This window comes from Polypterus senegalus, chromosome 7 (assembly GCF_016835505.1).
Source record: "Polypterus senegalus isolate Bchr_013 chromosome 7, ASM1683550v1, whole genome shotgun sequence".
NCBI lineage: Eukaryota > Metazoa > Chordata > Cladistia > Polypteriformes > Polypteridae > Polypterus > Polypterus senegalus.
Genome location: NC_053160.1, coordinates 188,900,500 through 188,916,365, shown reverse-complemented (window position 1 = coordinate 188,916,365; position 15,866 = coordinate 188,900,500). Strand labels below are relative to the sequence as shown.

The following is a 15,866-nucleotide window of genomic DNA, read 5'->3' as shown; positions in this document are numbered from 1 at the left end:
ACCCGATATTGCCAGCTCTAAAAACAAAACGGTCTGATGGAAAATAAAGTAACAATTTAGGATTACAAGAAAATACAAACTCAAAAATACCTTAATTGGTATACCTGTATACTTTAAAATAAATGTAAATACCAAAATAATATTTGACAGAAATAATCAAAAAGCAAGGTCTGTAGATAAAGAAGTGTGTTGCAGTGTTTCTAGAAACATGACCCTGAAATCAGCTTACAGAAGAGGCATTCACAGGCACAGAACGCTTAGCCAATCAAACTCTGCGGTGAGATGCAAATAGCTACTCAAGCAAAGGTTTTTTTTGTCATTATAAAAACACGTTATTTAAAACAGTACAAAGCAGTTTCTATTGGTTCAAATTTCCCACACGACACTCTATGCGCTTATATTACAGATCCTCATTTTTTTCTGAGCTTTGCAACTTTGCCTCCCTCATATCCCATTATGGGGTGAAGCGCTATAGTCAGTTGAAGTGACCTGCACAACTTCAAGCCTGCCTGATCATTTTGGCTGAAGACACCTACTGGTCTACTTCTTATAAGAAGGGTGTCATTTCCTGCACAAAATAGGGTCCAAAAATAGCCTAAAATATCAGGGTTTTTAGAGACTGGAAGGCCAGAAATGAGGAGGTGACGGGGTGGGGACTCAATAAAGCTCAAGGTCTTGCATAACTGGACAACAAGACAAGTGGAATGATTCATCATATGTGGGGGGGGGAGTTCTCAGACCAAACAAAAATGATTTCAAAGCATCAGAGAAAACCACAATGTTTTCCACATTAAGGAGATGGAAAGGCGGTGTTTGTGCCAGTCTACGAAAAATGCAGAATAGTGTAGATGGCCAGCAACAGTGTAGTCCAAGTCTGGTCCATATCCTTTTTATTTAATATTTGACCCTGCATTGTTCTTTATTTAATTTATTTATTTATTATGTAAGGTCATTTCTACCCTCAGCCATCAGAGCAGATAGACAGAACTTTATTTGTCCCTAGGGGGAAACTGGCTTTTTACAGAAGCTCTTTAAATAAATAAAAACATATATACATAGATAAGTAAAAAATAAATAAATACACACACACACACACACACTTTTGTCTGCACACACACCAGGTCAGGTTGGGGAGTATGCACTCGTACAACGTGTTGACGTACCTACCACACGATGAAACGGCTCAGGATCCCGGCTGGCAACACAGGCAGACACGCGGTCCAGTCCCACCCTCCGGAAATGACCCTCTATCTGCCACAGCCAGGTATTACTTGGGCTTCCCCTTGGCCTGGTCCAGCCACTCAACAATGAGGATCAGGAAATCGCTCCCTCACAATGCAGGCCATGTGCCTCATTCGGTACTGTTGTGAGTGACACAAAGTCACCCAAGGATTCTCCAAACAGACATGCTACTGAAGGAGTCCAGTCTTCATTTTATATTCAATATATATTGGCGTGAACGCCCCAGCAGTCCTTGCTTTTCTTTCTCCAAGTAACCGATCGCCACACAATCAGCTCTGTAACAGACGTAAAGCCATCTGTAAGCTTAGAGTGCCGATTCTTCAAAACGTTTAAGGAACACTGAAATATCTTTGTAGTACATGTTTAGTTATTCTATCCTTCACGACAGTCCCAGTGGAGAATGTAGATTATTTAAATGAAGTTAAAGTTTTATCTGTATAATATAATAAACATATTTTGCTGCATTTCATCTTAAAAATGATATTGTCATCATAAGTAAATATGCGCTTTATAAAGTGGCTCAGGTTGTGTAATATTATAACTGTAATGCAAGTTTACAGTGAGGTGATTGTACTTATAAGTACAAACAGTTCTACAAGGAGCAATTGACTGAGTGCGTTTAAAGATCTTGGGATGAAACTGTTTCTGAACCACGAGGTCCATACAGGAAAGACTTTGAAATGTTTTGCCGTGGCTGAGACAGCGTGTGCTTGATACTGACAGACAGACACACTGCTGATGGCCGTGCCCAAGAGAGGTCATTAACAGCCCGGATGTTGGTTTTTATCAGGACACTCGCAAGCCCAGACACTCAGACCCCTCACTCAGTCTCTCAAGACAACCAATCAGAGCCTCCATTGACTCCACAAAAATCACAGTATCGTCGGCAAAATCAAGATCCATGAATCCTTCTTCGTCAACTGATGCCCCACAGCTGCTGGACCTCACGACCTTGCCTAACACCTAGTCGTCCAATACACACACACACACACACACACACACACACACCAGAATGGCTAAAAAGCAAAAAATAAAATAAAAAGAAGGAAATTTCTGACTTGCGTTATGCAGATGTGTTACTGCTGGTGTAAACAAGCCCCTGTGCATTTCTTGACACACTTCTGCTGAATAAATCATTGGCTGAAAGTATTGTGTTAGTGTGTCAGAGAGAGCATGTGCAGCATTGTTAACAGCAATTTCACCCCACGGCTGAGGTGGTCTCGATCCCTGCGAGCTGAATGGTACTGAGCTGGTCTAGCAGACATCTTAACAATGACGCTATATGGAGTATACTGTGCCACTAATGGACGTCATGTACTGTGAAATTATAACTAAGATTTATATTCAATTCTATTCACTTCACACCTACTAAATACCTACATTTTGTTGATTTACTTAAAGATATTGCTTTTCATGAGTGTACCTTAAGATTATGATCATTCTTATTTTATATCGTGCCTTTTTTTTTTCTGCTGCTGAAACCCTGCAATTTCCTTTGGGATTTAATAAAGTTGCTATGTATCTAGTTTATATTTCCGACTTGCTCCTGCATTATTGATAACCTGGGAACTTAAAATGATCACTCCTGTTCTTAAATCTGTCACTGCATTCTATACATTTCTGTATTTCTATCTATATATATATATATATATATATATATATATATATATATATATCTATATATATCTATATATCTATATATCTATATCTATACACACACACACACACACATATATATATATATATATACACATATACACATACACTGTGTGCACAATTATTAGGCAAGTGAGTATTTTGACCATATCATCATTTTTAATGCGTATATTCCAACTCCAAGCTGTATTAACTTGAATGCTTATTGGATTTAAGCACGTCAGGTGATGTGTATTTGTGTAATGAGGGAGGGTGTGGCCTAAGGAGATCAACACCCTATATCAAGGTGTGCAGAATTATTAGGCAGCTAGTTTTCCTCAGGCAAAATGGGCCAAAAAAGAGATTTAACTGACTCTGAAAAGTCAAAAATTGTAAAAGTCTTTCAGAGGGATGCAGCACTTTTGGAATTGCTAAGATATTGTTGTGTGATCACAGAACCATCCAACATTTTGTTGCAAATAGTCAACAGGGTCGCAAGAAACATGTTGAGAACAAAAGAGCATAAATTAGCTGCCAAAGATTTGAGAAGAATCAAGCGTGAAGCTACCAGGAACCCATTATCCTCCAGTACTTTCATATTCCAGAGCTGCAACCTACCTGGAGTGCCCAGAAGTACAAGGTGTTCAGTGCTCAAAGACATGGCCAAGGTAAGGAGGGCTGAAACCCAACCACCACTGAACAAGAAACATAAGTTGAAGCGTCAAAACTGGGCCAAGAAATATCTGAAGACAGATTTTTTCAAAGGTTTTATGGACCGATGAGATGAGAGTGACTCTTGATGGACCAGATGGATGGACCTGTGGATCAGTAATGGGCACAGAGCTCCACTCCAACGTGGAGGTGGGGTACTGGTATGAGCTGGTATTTTTAAAGATGAGCTAGTTGGACCTTTTGCATTGAAGATGAACTCAAAATCAACTCCCAAACCTACTGCCAGTTTTTCGAAGACACTTTCTTCAAACAGTGATACAGGAAAAAGACCATGATTTTTATGCAGGCCAATGCTCCATCACTTGCATCGAAGTTCTCCAATGCGTGGCCAGCCAGTAAAGGCCTTAAAGATGAAGGAATAATGACATGGCCCCCCTTCCTCATCTGACCTAAACCCTATCGAGAACTTGTGGGCACTTCTTAAACGCTAGATTTACGGGGGAGAAAAACAATACACCTCTCTGAAGAGTGTCTGGGAGGCTGTAGTCACTGCTCCACAAAAGCTGATCGTCAACAGATCAAGAAACTGACAGACTCCATGAATGGAAAGGCTTATGACTGTTATTGGAAAGAAGGGTGGCTATATTGGTCATTGATTGATTGATTGATTTTTTTGAAATGTCAGAGATGTTTATTTGTAAATTTTGAGGTGTTTGTTTATTATTCTCACTATAACAGATGAAAATAAACAAGTGAGATGGGAAAATTTTCATTTTCCTTTAGTTGCATAATAAATCTGCACACTAATAGTTGCCTAATAATTGTGCACATATGTATTCCCCTGATGATGTTCACACTCACATTTCCGTTGTGAAACATTCAGGTTTCAGGTTTATTAACATTTTGGATTGACTGATAGCACTGTGTTTGTTCCATATTAAAATTAATCCTCAAAAATACAACTTGCCTAATAATTGTGCACACAGTGTATATATATATATATATATATATATATATATATATATATATATATATATATATATATACACACATACATACATACATACATATATATATACACATACATACATACATACATATATATATACATACATACATACACACACATACATACATACACATATACATACACATACATACATACATACATACATACATACATACATACATATATATATATATATATGTGTGTGTGTGTGTGTGTCTCTTCTGGTGAAGTATGCATGCGCGGGGCCGCGCCACACACGGCACCGTGGACGCACACACTGGAAGCTGGGCACACAGTGAATGGCCAAGCCGCGGCTGCGCATGATAAGCAAATAAAGGACATCATTGCTGGGGAGAGTGCCGATTGGGTAGTCACGACTGCGCACATAAAATCCGTTGCTGGGGAGACGCCACACATACAATAATCAGCTGCAGGCCACCACAGATTAAAATACTTGCTGGGGAACTGCACAGTACTTGCTGGGGAGACGCCACAGGCACGATTATCAGCTGCACGCCACACATTATATCAGTTGCTGGGGACACTCTGCTGATTGCCCACTGTTGTGACAGAAAATTAAAGTCATATCACGGACATCAAAGCCAGTATTACTGTGAGAGAAAATATTACGGACGTATCTACTAACAACATGCCACCCAAAAAAAAGGACACGTCAAGTAGGACAAAAGACAATCAAATCCTATATAAGCAACATTTCCTGGAAGAACGGTCAGCTCAACAAGTAAACATCAACAAAAGAAAGGCTAAAAGACAAAGAAAAATACGAGCAAATAGATCGACTGAGGAAAAAGAAAATGCGTATCAGAAAAACGCTAAAAGAAAAAGACTCAGAAGAGCAAACCTTAGAAAATGTTGGCATTTACTTGCCAGAGCCAGTATTCAGCCACGGTCAGTTTTATGTTGCACTAGCAAAATACCCGCGCTTTGCAGCGGAGAAGTAGTGTGTTAAAGAAGCAATGAAAAGAAAAGGAAACATTTTGAAAATAACGTAACCTGATTGTCAATGTAATTGTTTTGTCACTGTTGTGAGTGATGAGTGTTGTTGTCATATATATATATATATATTTACACACACATAAACATATATATATATATACATACATATCTATACATATACACATATATACATACATATATATCTACATATATACACACACATACATACACACACACACACACATATATATAAACATATATATATACATATACATACATATCTACATATATACACACACAGCTATTTCGTATCAGTGCAATATGCGGTTTGTTAAAACGGTTGACTCCCGCTCTTACGTGCAATAACAAATCAAATCATTCAGTTGTCTTTGCTCAGATGTCATTTTAGAGCTGGACGCCTGGCATCTTTTTTTGGCCACAAGTTCGTTTCTGTTTGCTGTGAGGTTCTGTGTTGTGGAGATTCTCAGGATGGATTGCAGGTGCTCATCAGTGAGGCGACTCCTGTGTGCTGTTTTGTTAGTCTTTATCACTGAGAAGAGCTTCTCACACAGATATGTGCTACCAAACATGCACAAGGTTCGAGCCGCATGTAGACGGACTTTTTTTGTTCTTCAAAGTCACCAAAGCGCCGTGCAAACTCAGTGCGCAATAACTCTAGCTTCGCAATAACTTGCAGCATTATAAGGTAGACTTGATTAACTCGGTTAGTGTTCGGCAAGGCAGCTGAAGCGCTGCATTATGGGATCTGTAGTTTATTGTGTTACCAGCGCTTCATATACCGGGCTTTAATAACAATAATACAGTATATAAAATGATCTCGCGGGCGGATATAATTACACGCCAGGCGGATGTGGCCCGCGCCCTTGAGTTTGACACATATGGACTAAATAGAACTTGAAAAGATATATTTTTTCAAATGTGATCGCGCAATTCAGATAGAGTTGACGCCACTACAGCCTGCATGCCTCAATGAGTCATCCTCCCCTCGCTCTTACTTTTTACCATTCATCTAATGAATACACTGAGTATGGCTTTACCAAAACAATCATTGATGGCGAATAAAGTATCCATTATTCGAGTATGTAGATCGGGATATATATACACATATATATATACCCGCAGCGCATCATGCGAGAAGTAGTGTGTTAAAAAGGTAGAAAAGAAAAGGGAACATTTTAAAAATAACGTAACATGACTGTCAATATACAGTATTTGTTTTGTGAGTGTTACTGAGTGTTGCTGTCATCAAGGATTTGATTATCATTATTTCTTTCAATCAGGTTCGTATTTGTAGGATGTGTTGTGTTCAAGTTACATTCCGTGTTTGTCAATCGTTGTAAAGATGACAGGTTTCATTCATCGATTCGTTTCTTACTGCATCAATAAACAGCTCGTCTTCTTCTTTATCTGAGACCTGACACACTGCATGCACGGGTTTTTTACACTGTCTTCCTTTAGCGGGACATTGACTTTTCCAACGTGTGCTTTGTTTCCGCAGTAGTTGGATTTATGAATATGCTTGTATGTATGAGGCGCTTCATATTTTTGCTGCCTTTTCAATTGTGTAATTCGGTTTTGTTCAGCGCTCTTTGGAACTGTTGCTTTTATCTGTGCACTCGTCAGTTCACGTGAGCCACTCGGTGTACTTGCATCGAAGGTTCCCAGCTGTGCTGGTGCCATCTCCTGCTATGTCCATGGCTGTATTTAATGTTACCTTAGTCCTGGCACTTAAAACTTTCTCTCGCAGTTTCGCTGAGTTTGTGTCAAACACCACCCTGACCATCTCATCTTCCTCTCCATAAGCACAGTCCTTCACCCGTGAATATTTACCCGTGGCAGTTTGCTATTGGATTGCCGCTGACGGACGGCCTTATATGGGCAGGCACTAAATTACAAACGCCAGCGGCAGCCTGTCTATGAACTTAATTTAAAGTGTAGGTTTACATCGTGCTTTGTTTCAGTAGCAGAACTCATGAATATGGTTGTATATGTCACTTTCCGCTTCTTATTGTTTAGCTGCCTTCTCAATTATATAATGCATGTTTTCTTGAGCGCTTTTTTGAGGTCTTCCTGGTTTTCTATGTACTGCGTGATTACGTGGGAGGCGTGATGATGTCACACGAAACTCCGCCCCCACGGCGTTGAAGCTCATCTCCATTACAGTAAATGGAGAAAAACTGCTTCCAGTTATGACCATTACGCGTAGAATTTCGATATAAAACCTGCCCAACTTTTGTAAGGAAGCTGTAAGGAATGAACCTGCCAAATTTCAGCCTTCCACCCACACGGGAAGTTGGAGAATTAGTGATGAGTCAGTGAGTGAGTCAGTGAGTGAGTGAGTGAGGGCTTTGCCTTTTATTAGTATAGATTATCAAGAGTTAGAAGTTTTCCAGATGGTGTTGTCAAGGTTGTAGAGATTCCTGCCAAACTCAGACAGAATATTTACAAGAAATGTTGTCTATAATGAAATTTTACGGAAACATTTAATGAGGTAAAAAAATAGAAAATTTTTCCTAAATATCTTCTTCAGATTTTGTGTATTACAGATTGTTACAAAGTTTTACACTAAGGCAATATTAATTATACTTACTGTATTGTCATATACATTTCTATTTTATTTTTATTATTATTTTACTTTAGGCTTCTTGCAAAAATATTTTTGACAAAATAAAATTAACACAACAAACAGAATGAAGTCAAGGTCCCTTGTCATTTAATATAGACTGTTCCTACACAAGAGTAAATCAGGAAAGCTGATTTGCATGTTTATTTAAATAAAGTTGTATGTTTTAGTTGTCAAGCATGTGTCTGTGGATCATCCTCAGTGCTCCTCTAAGATATGTGGTACTACCCCAGGTCGAGATGTCGTTAATCATGCCCTCTCCCATTATTCCAACAGCACCAAAAAGATGCCCCTCTTAGGGCACCCAACTCCACCCCTTCCAGTTTCCTGGCTAAGTATCACGGGGTCAGCGGAAGTAGCTCCTGTCATACAACCTGATGTTAACTCAAGCCTAACTGAGGCCATTTCATTTGTTCTGCTTTGTTACTGTTGTGCCATTGGGCACCTGTACTTTTCATGAAACAACGCTAAAGTAAACGGGGACAACCGGTTTGCCGCCCTAATAGTTCCTTGTTTGGGACTTGCAATTCTTCACTCGTTCAGAGAGTACATTCTTCTTTATCATGGAATTGGAAATTGGTGATGTGTGCCATGTTTATTAGCACAAGCGAGTAAGATTACAATATGGAAGCTTTCGAGGCAACTCGGGCCCCTTCTTGAGGCAGAATGTAATCATCATCTTGTCTGAAGAAGGGGCCCCGAGTTGTGTTGGAAGCTTGCATATTGTAATCTTTCTAGTTAGCCAATAAAAGGAATCATTTTGCTTAACCTCTCACTCCTCCATAATAGCTAACACGGTACAACACCCTAGTACTACACACAAGCAAGTAAGAACTTTACAGGACTCTGTACTCCACAAGAAAAACTAAACTCTGCAAGCCTTCATTACCACTAATATTAATAACAATAATAATACTACATTTTATGTATCCAAAGGCACCTTTCTAAGCACTCAAAGACACTGAATAAACAATAAATAAAAAGCACATTATAAACAGAACTAAAAGTACCAGAAAATACAGTGAGAAGTCAAGCCAAATGACACCTTTTATTGGCTAACTAAAGAAAATACAGAAAATATAAGAAGTTAAAACCAAACAAAGCCACTGTAATCATAAAGAAAAAGCCATTTTGAACAGATAGGTTTTAAGTTTACATTTGACAGTTGAGAATATGATTCAGTATTTTTAAGCTCAGTAGGCAATGAGTTCCAAAGCTGGGGAGCAGAACGACTGAAAGGTGTTTAGACAGGCGAGAGGGACAGTCAGGTGGATGGAGGAAGAGGATCTAAGGTTATGGGAGGGAATGGCAACATGAAGAAGGTTGGACAGGTATGGAGGGGTGAGGTTCTCAATGGCCTTAAATGTTAACAGAAGAATTTTAAAATCAATTTGAAACTTAAATCAGGAGATAATAAAGCTGCTGCAAGACCGGAGTAATATGGTGAATAGATGGGGTTCGAGTAATGATGCGAGCTGAAGAATTCTGGACCAGCAGAAGCTTATGGAGAGATTTATATATTAATGTAGAGCACATACTCGTATATTTCACAAAAACTCTGGGAAAAGTCTGCAAAGGTTACATAAAATAATGAACATATACCGATGTATAGTATCAAAGCAGCATCAGCACATAGACACAATTTTTGCATAATAATGAAATGTACTGATTGTAGATCTTGAGCAGAAAAGGTGGATTTACTGTATTTATGATGCAAGCTTTTTGTAGGCTTGTGAAGGGATATTTAATCTGAAAAATATAATCTACTAAGCCCCCTTTTTATGTAACAAAGAAGCACCAAAGTAGCAAAAATGTTAAATTTTCAATTACATACAAGTAAACAGTTTACATTAATTGAACTGAGTATACTGTGTAAGGAATGGACCTTAAACAAAAACCTGATGACTTAATGTAACTCTGCCTAGACGCAGTACTACTGTGTGATCCTTCAGTCGCTCAGCTCTCAGTCACTATATAAACACGTGGTGGTTATTTGATGATCCATCCATCTATTTACAAGCCCTGTTGATCTAATTACTGGGTTGCAGACCCTTTGAATGTCAGTATTGCTTAACAGACCACAGATCAGACAACAACATCAACCTTTACTTCATTCAGGACTGACCTGAAAGCAGCCGAAGCCTACAGTACCTCTGGCACAAGGCAGGAAACACACTTAGGAAAGGGCACAAGTTGTTCTTCATCTGGCAGACACCCACCCAGACAAATTTACAGCCAGTGAACAACTGAAGCCCCGAGGGTAAACCCACACAGGCCACAGATGAACATTCAATCGTATCACAGAGTGCAGCTTAGTGAGTGACACTGCTCGGCCCAAAATCCTACCATGCAAACAAATCAGTGTACTTTACAGATTTAAGAGTTCTGAATCCATTTGTGAAATTGGAATTTCTCTACCACAATAAATTCCCGTGAGATATCGGACTCTGTGAAAAACGCTGTTTTGAAAAAATTGATTATGCTTGTTTTACGGTACAAGTATTTTTCATGAAAGCATATTTTGAGCTGAAAAATGGGCAGTCTTTCTCATTTTTAATGGTAATTGGCAAGGAAACAATCCAAAATCAGTAATTTGCTACAAATTATCTGCTCTTATTTTATTTTGTCTCTTCTTATTCCTTCAAAATTGCTAGGAATTTATATTTAAAAGGTTAGATATAGGACTTATTGCCCACAAGAGAGAAAGTTTTTTACAGAAATGTACAAGATCAGGTGCACCTATTCATTGTCTTGACCAGGTCAGCAAATGGTAAAAAGAATACACAGCTTACCTTTAGTGAGACAACAACAGCTACCGGTTTGACAAATCTCTCAGAGGGTCAGATAAAATATAAAATGAAGTAGAGGGGGGCAGCACGGTGGCGCAGTGGTAGCGCTGGTGCCTCACAGTTAAGAGACCTGGCTTCGCTTCCCGGGTCCTCCCTGCGTGGAGTTTGCATGTTCTCCCCGTGTCTGCATGGGTTTCCTCCCACAGTCCAAAGACATGCAGGTTAGGTGCATTGGCAGACCTAAATTGTCCCTACTTGGGGTGTGGGTATGTGTGTGTGTGCCCTGTGGTGGACTGGCGCCCTGCCCGGAGTTTGTTTCCTGCCTTGCACCCTGTGTTGGCTGGGATTGGCTCCAGCAGACCCGTGCGACCCTGTTTTAGGATATAGCAGGTTGGTTAATGGATGAATAGATGGATGAAGTAGAGGGAAATGCCACTAGTGAAGTAAACCATGCCTTTCACTCCCGTGGTTCAGTAGCACCTCAGATGTCTGCCTGCAAGGGTTATTTTATTTTTATTTAGTTGTGCTTTTGTGAAAGTAAAACTTGTTTACTGCTTGCCCAAACAAACCGAATGATACTTGCTACAATTGCGGGGAATTGACCTTGGTAGTACAATAAAAGTCACTCACACCACTTGTGGAAGACGCCCAACATCTTTATTTCCGCTACAGAGTTGGTGATCAGGATAAAGTTTGGGCTCCCGAATTCATTTTTTTTTTCTTTAAATTAGTGTTTGTTTTTCCACTTTAAAACTTTATCTCTACTTGTCAGATTTGAATTTAGCACAATCAAATCTAACAAGAACACCTAAAATGTTTCACAAGAGTGATGAAAAATATTTTTTTTTGCAGACAAGCATTTGAAAACCTATTTTTTTTTTTTAAATATATGATTCCACTAAACAATGGGATGAATTTATTAATAATCAGAATCCTCACATTTTTCAGAATGTGCTCTTATTCATGGGAGGGAAGATAAGGAACCATAAGAATGGTGGATGAAATAGAGGAACGAGACTTGAACAGGAAGCCAGTATCTCACAGCACCCATTTAGATATTCAATGATCAAATTATACGGAACACTTGATAATCCATGCAGTGATCTAACCAGCCAATCGCGTGGCAGCAGGACAATGCATAAATTCATTCAGATACAGGCCAGAACTTTCAGTTAACATTCACATCAAACACCATACTAGGGAACAGAAGCGTAGTTAGGGTTTTCAGCGCCCGAGGACAATTGAATATTTCACGCCCACTCCTGTTTGCCAAAATGCAATGGGGAAGGGAAAGAAAATTTTTAAAAAATATATTTAAAATAATTTTAAGAAAATAATTTCATATAAGTCTCCGAAAATGATTACGCCACCTCGTGTTCTTTAAAATCTAAATCCGTCATTAGTTTTTGTAAGAAAAAAAAATTGTTTTCCCCATTTAAAAATGATTTTAAAGAAAGTATAAAGCAAATTATAAAGCAAAATAATTATATATTTATAAAAACTGCATTACTTACAATTTATTTGTATGAAAATATGATGGGGAAACGTCTAGACTTTTGCAGCCATCTACAAGAATACGTCACCACAGCCCAATCAATTCTCTATCAAACACATAAACACAAATCACTTGGCACACAGAAATGGCATTTGCAACAACTTAGACAGACAATGATACCCTAATGCCTCATGTCAGTCGCGCAACCTGTTTAATAACGTCAAAAATGTTTCTGGGAGGGAGTCAAGCATGTTAAGAGTAGTGGAGGGGATAAATTATTGTCTGTTGGGTATATAGAACTAATACGTGCTTCGAAATCAGAAAGAGACAAAAAACATAGGAAATAGATATCCTCATACTGATGGAGTGATGGACGGAGTATGCAAATGTTTTTTATTTACTTTTTAGTTCATTTCTGAATAGAAAACATTTCATTCTAAAATTTCGTAACATCAATTTGGCGATCCCTGGATGCTGCGCCCGGGGACAGGTGCCCCCAAGCTACACCACTGCTAGGGAACAAATGCCATCTCAGACATTCGGACTGTGGGATGATTGTTGGTGCCAGAGAGGCTGCTTTGAGTATTTCTGTAGCTACTGATCTCCTGGGATTTTCATGCACAACTGTCTGTCTCCAGAGTTTACACAGAATAGTGTAAAAAATAATCTAGTGAGTGGCAGCTCTGCAGACACAAAGGCCTTGTTAATGAGAGAAGCCAGATTGTTCCGAGCTGTCAGAAAAACTATATGGTAACTCGGATAAACCTCTCTGTAAAACTATGATAAGCAGAAAGGCATCGCACAATGCACAATACATCGCTACATGAGGAGGATGGGCTGCAACAGAAGATGACCATGTTGGGCTCCACTCCTGTCAGCCAAGGACAGAAAGAGGAGGCTGCCGTATGCATAGGCTGACCAAAACTGGACAGTTGAAGAATCGAAAAATGTGGCCTAGTCAGAAAAAAATCTCTATTTGTGACGAGGTACATAGATGGTAGGCATCCAACGTGCCTTATGTCTACAGTCCTGGGTGGAGGCGGTGGTGTAATGGTGTGGGGAATGTTTCCTTGGTACACTTTGAATCCGTTAATACAAATCAATCATTGCTTGAACGCCACGGTCTATTTGAGTATTGTTGCTTACCACATGCTCCTCTTTCTGGCCAAAATGCATCCATCTTCCAGTGGCTACTGAAAGCAAAAGTCATCTCAAAGTGCTTTCGGCAATAGGACATTCAGTGGCCTTCCCAGTCACCTGATTTAAATTGCATAGAATATTTCTGGATGTGTTAGAAAGAGATGAATGTGTAGCTAACAAATCTGCAGGGACTGCTTGATGTGACCATGTCAAAATGGACAGAGAATCTCAAAGGCATGTCCCAACAACTTGTGGAATTCATGCCACGAAATATTTGTGGCTGTTTTGAGTGCAAAAGGATGCCCAACCCAGTACTGTATTAGTAAAAGGATCATTCAAAATTAGCAAACAACCAATGCTGCATTTTGGGAAAGGAAAAAAAAATGAAGTCTCGGGAGAAAACATATAAACTCTACACAGTGACTGGGCTTCAACTCCAGTCCACAAAAGTGTCCTTACTAAATCTGATAAGAAGAAGACGACTTAACATTTTTCTAGCGCTGTTCTTGCCACTGATGAATAATAACAATCTTTCTGAATCCCTTTCACCTAAAACAGGATGATAAATATTATGTCATGGCAGTTAGTCAGACAGTCCAGGTCAATCAAAGTCACCAAGCCTAACTAAGAACTATGTTTAAAAACTCACTCATATGCAGGAATATGTCAACTTCAGGACAAGGACCCAGGTGCTGTACCTGCCATGGCTTTATACTCCTAGCGTCCCATTTAAAGTTGTAAAGGCATACAGAAGCAAATCCTAATATTTTTTTCTGATCTTTTTAATACAACTCCTTTTTGAAGTAGTCGACTTTATACAGAAAGTAAAAAAAAGTAAAACAAAAATTGAGGAGGCATAAATAATAAACACACCAGATACTAACCTAATAAAACACTGCTCAAATCACTGATCAGCTCAACAATGCTTAACACCGCGATTTTTTTAACTGGAATGCAGTGCTGGAAAACGCCACAGGAAATAAATACTGAGTGGTCAGTTGATTGATGGCAGCCTTCTGGACAAGCTACAGAAGCCACCGAGAACCTTTCGCGTTTCAAAGCCGGGTAACGAGTAATAGAGTTACGCCGCTGCGCCGCTCCGTCCCCGTTTGTACACAGCGTGACGTGTTCCGATTCCTATTGGTCAAATATTGCTTCATACTTTGCTGAAATACCGAGCAGCCCCACCGATCCCTCGCTCCTGTACGTTTTGTACTCAATCGCCCCAATCACGGCACACACCCGGCGTTGGGAAGATGCCCAGCTGATGCCCTGACCAGGCGCGCCACACGCCCTCCGCACCCCTTTGTTTACAGGCGTTTTGTTTACCTGGCTGTCAGGTACAGCCCCACCCCCACTCCGTACTCACCAAGCGCGCGCCAGTAGCCCTACAAAAATGGCGATGCAAAACAGTAAAAGTTTTCCAAACTAACCGTGTGAATTGCGTTTGCCAATCTGTCTCCTCCTCATCCAAAAGGCTGGCGTTTCGCCTCCTGCTGGGGTGCGGCGTCACATCCTCGTGTCTGCCCGGCTTTTGGTCCACTCTGTGCGAAACTGAGGAGTTCCAAGGTGAAGTGAATCAATCCAAGGCGATACACACAGAAACAGGCGAGTGAAGCTCTCGTTCGCTTGAAATTGGGGGGGGGGTTGGATGGATTTACTGCTCTGCAAGGGATAATTCTGTTCGACAACTCGATTCTGTCGGTTCTTTAACTCCCGGTCAGGTCGCTCAACAACGTGTCTTCCATCGTTCCTCTGCACAGCGCTTTGATACGAGGGTGGCAGTCGCAGGAACTCAAACACCTGAGTGCTGGATTAGAGCGACAGTGAGTGAGAGAGCGAGCAGGCGGGCGGGCAAGTGGCTGCTTCTGGGAACTCGCGGCACTGAGCCCGCCCTCTCCCATTATTTACAGTCACGCGCACGCGCGCACACGCCCGCTGACACCAGCGAGGAAAGAGCGCTGTGTGCGCGAAGCGGGGATTGAAAGATTCGGTGCGCTATACGAGCAGGTACCAGGAACACGGGCGCGACTTCTCGGAGGGTTTACCAGGCAGCGTGCACGAATGTGCCTGACCTGGCGGGAGCGCGCATTTGTAATCCTCGGTTACGACACACGACAAACCTGAGTCCCGTCCGCGGCGCCGCTGGGAGTTCTAAACATGAGGTGAGAGAAACGGTTAGATCTCGGCTACGGTATTAGTCACTTGTTCACTCCCGGGTACCTTTTTTGAATTGTAAATTTGAATGGTTGAATGACTCAAAAGAGGGTGGCAAGATGACCG

At 40.4% G+C, this 15,866-nt stretch overlaps 1 protein-coding gene across 1 annotated transcript in view; it reads right to left on the bottom strand.

Annotated features, from left to right (window-relative positions):
* Nucleotides 1-15,421, bottom strand: part of LOC120533083 (inactive ubiquitin carboxyl-terminal hydrolase 53-like) — a 134,786-nt gene extending 119,365 nt beyond the window's left edge. The window contains exon 1 of the mRNA XM_039759738.1: nucleotides 15,017-15,421. The gene's annotated coding sequence lies outside the window, so the exon portion shown is untranslated. The remainder of the gene's footprint in view (nucleotides 1-15,016) is intronic.
* Nucleotides 15,422-15,866: the final 445 nt, after the last annotated feature.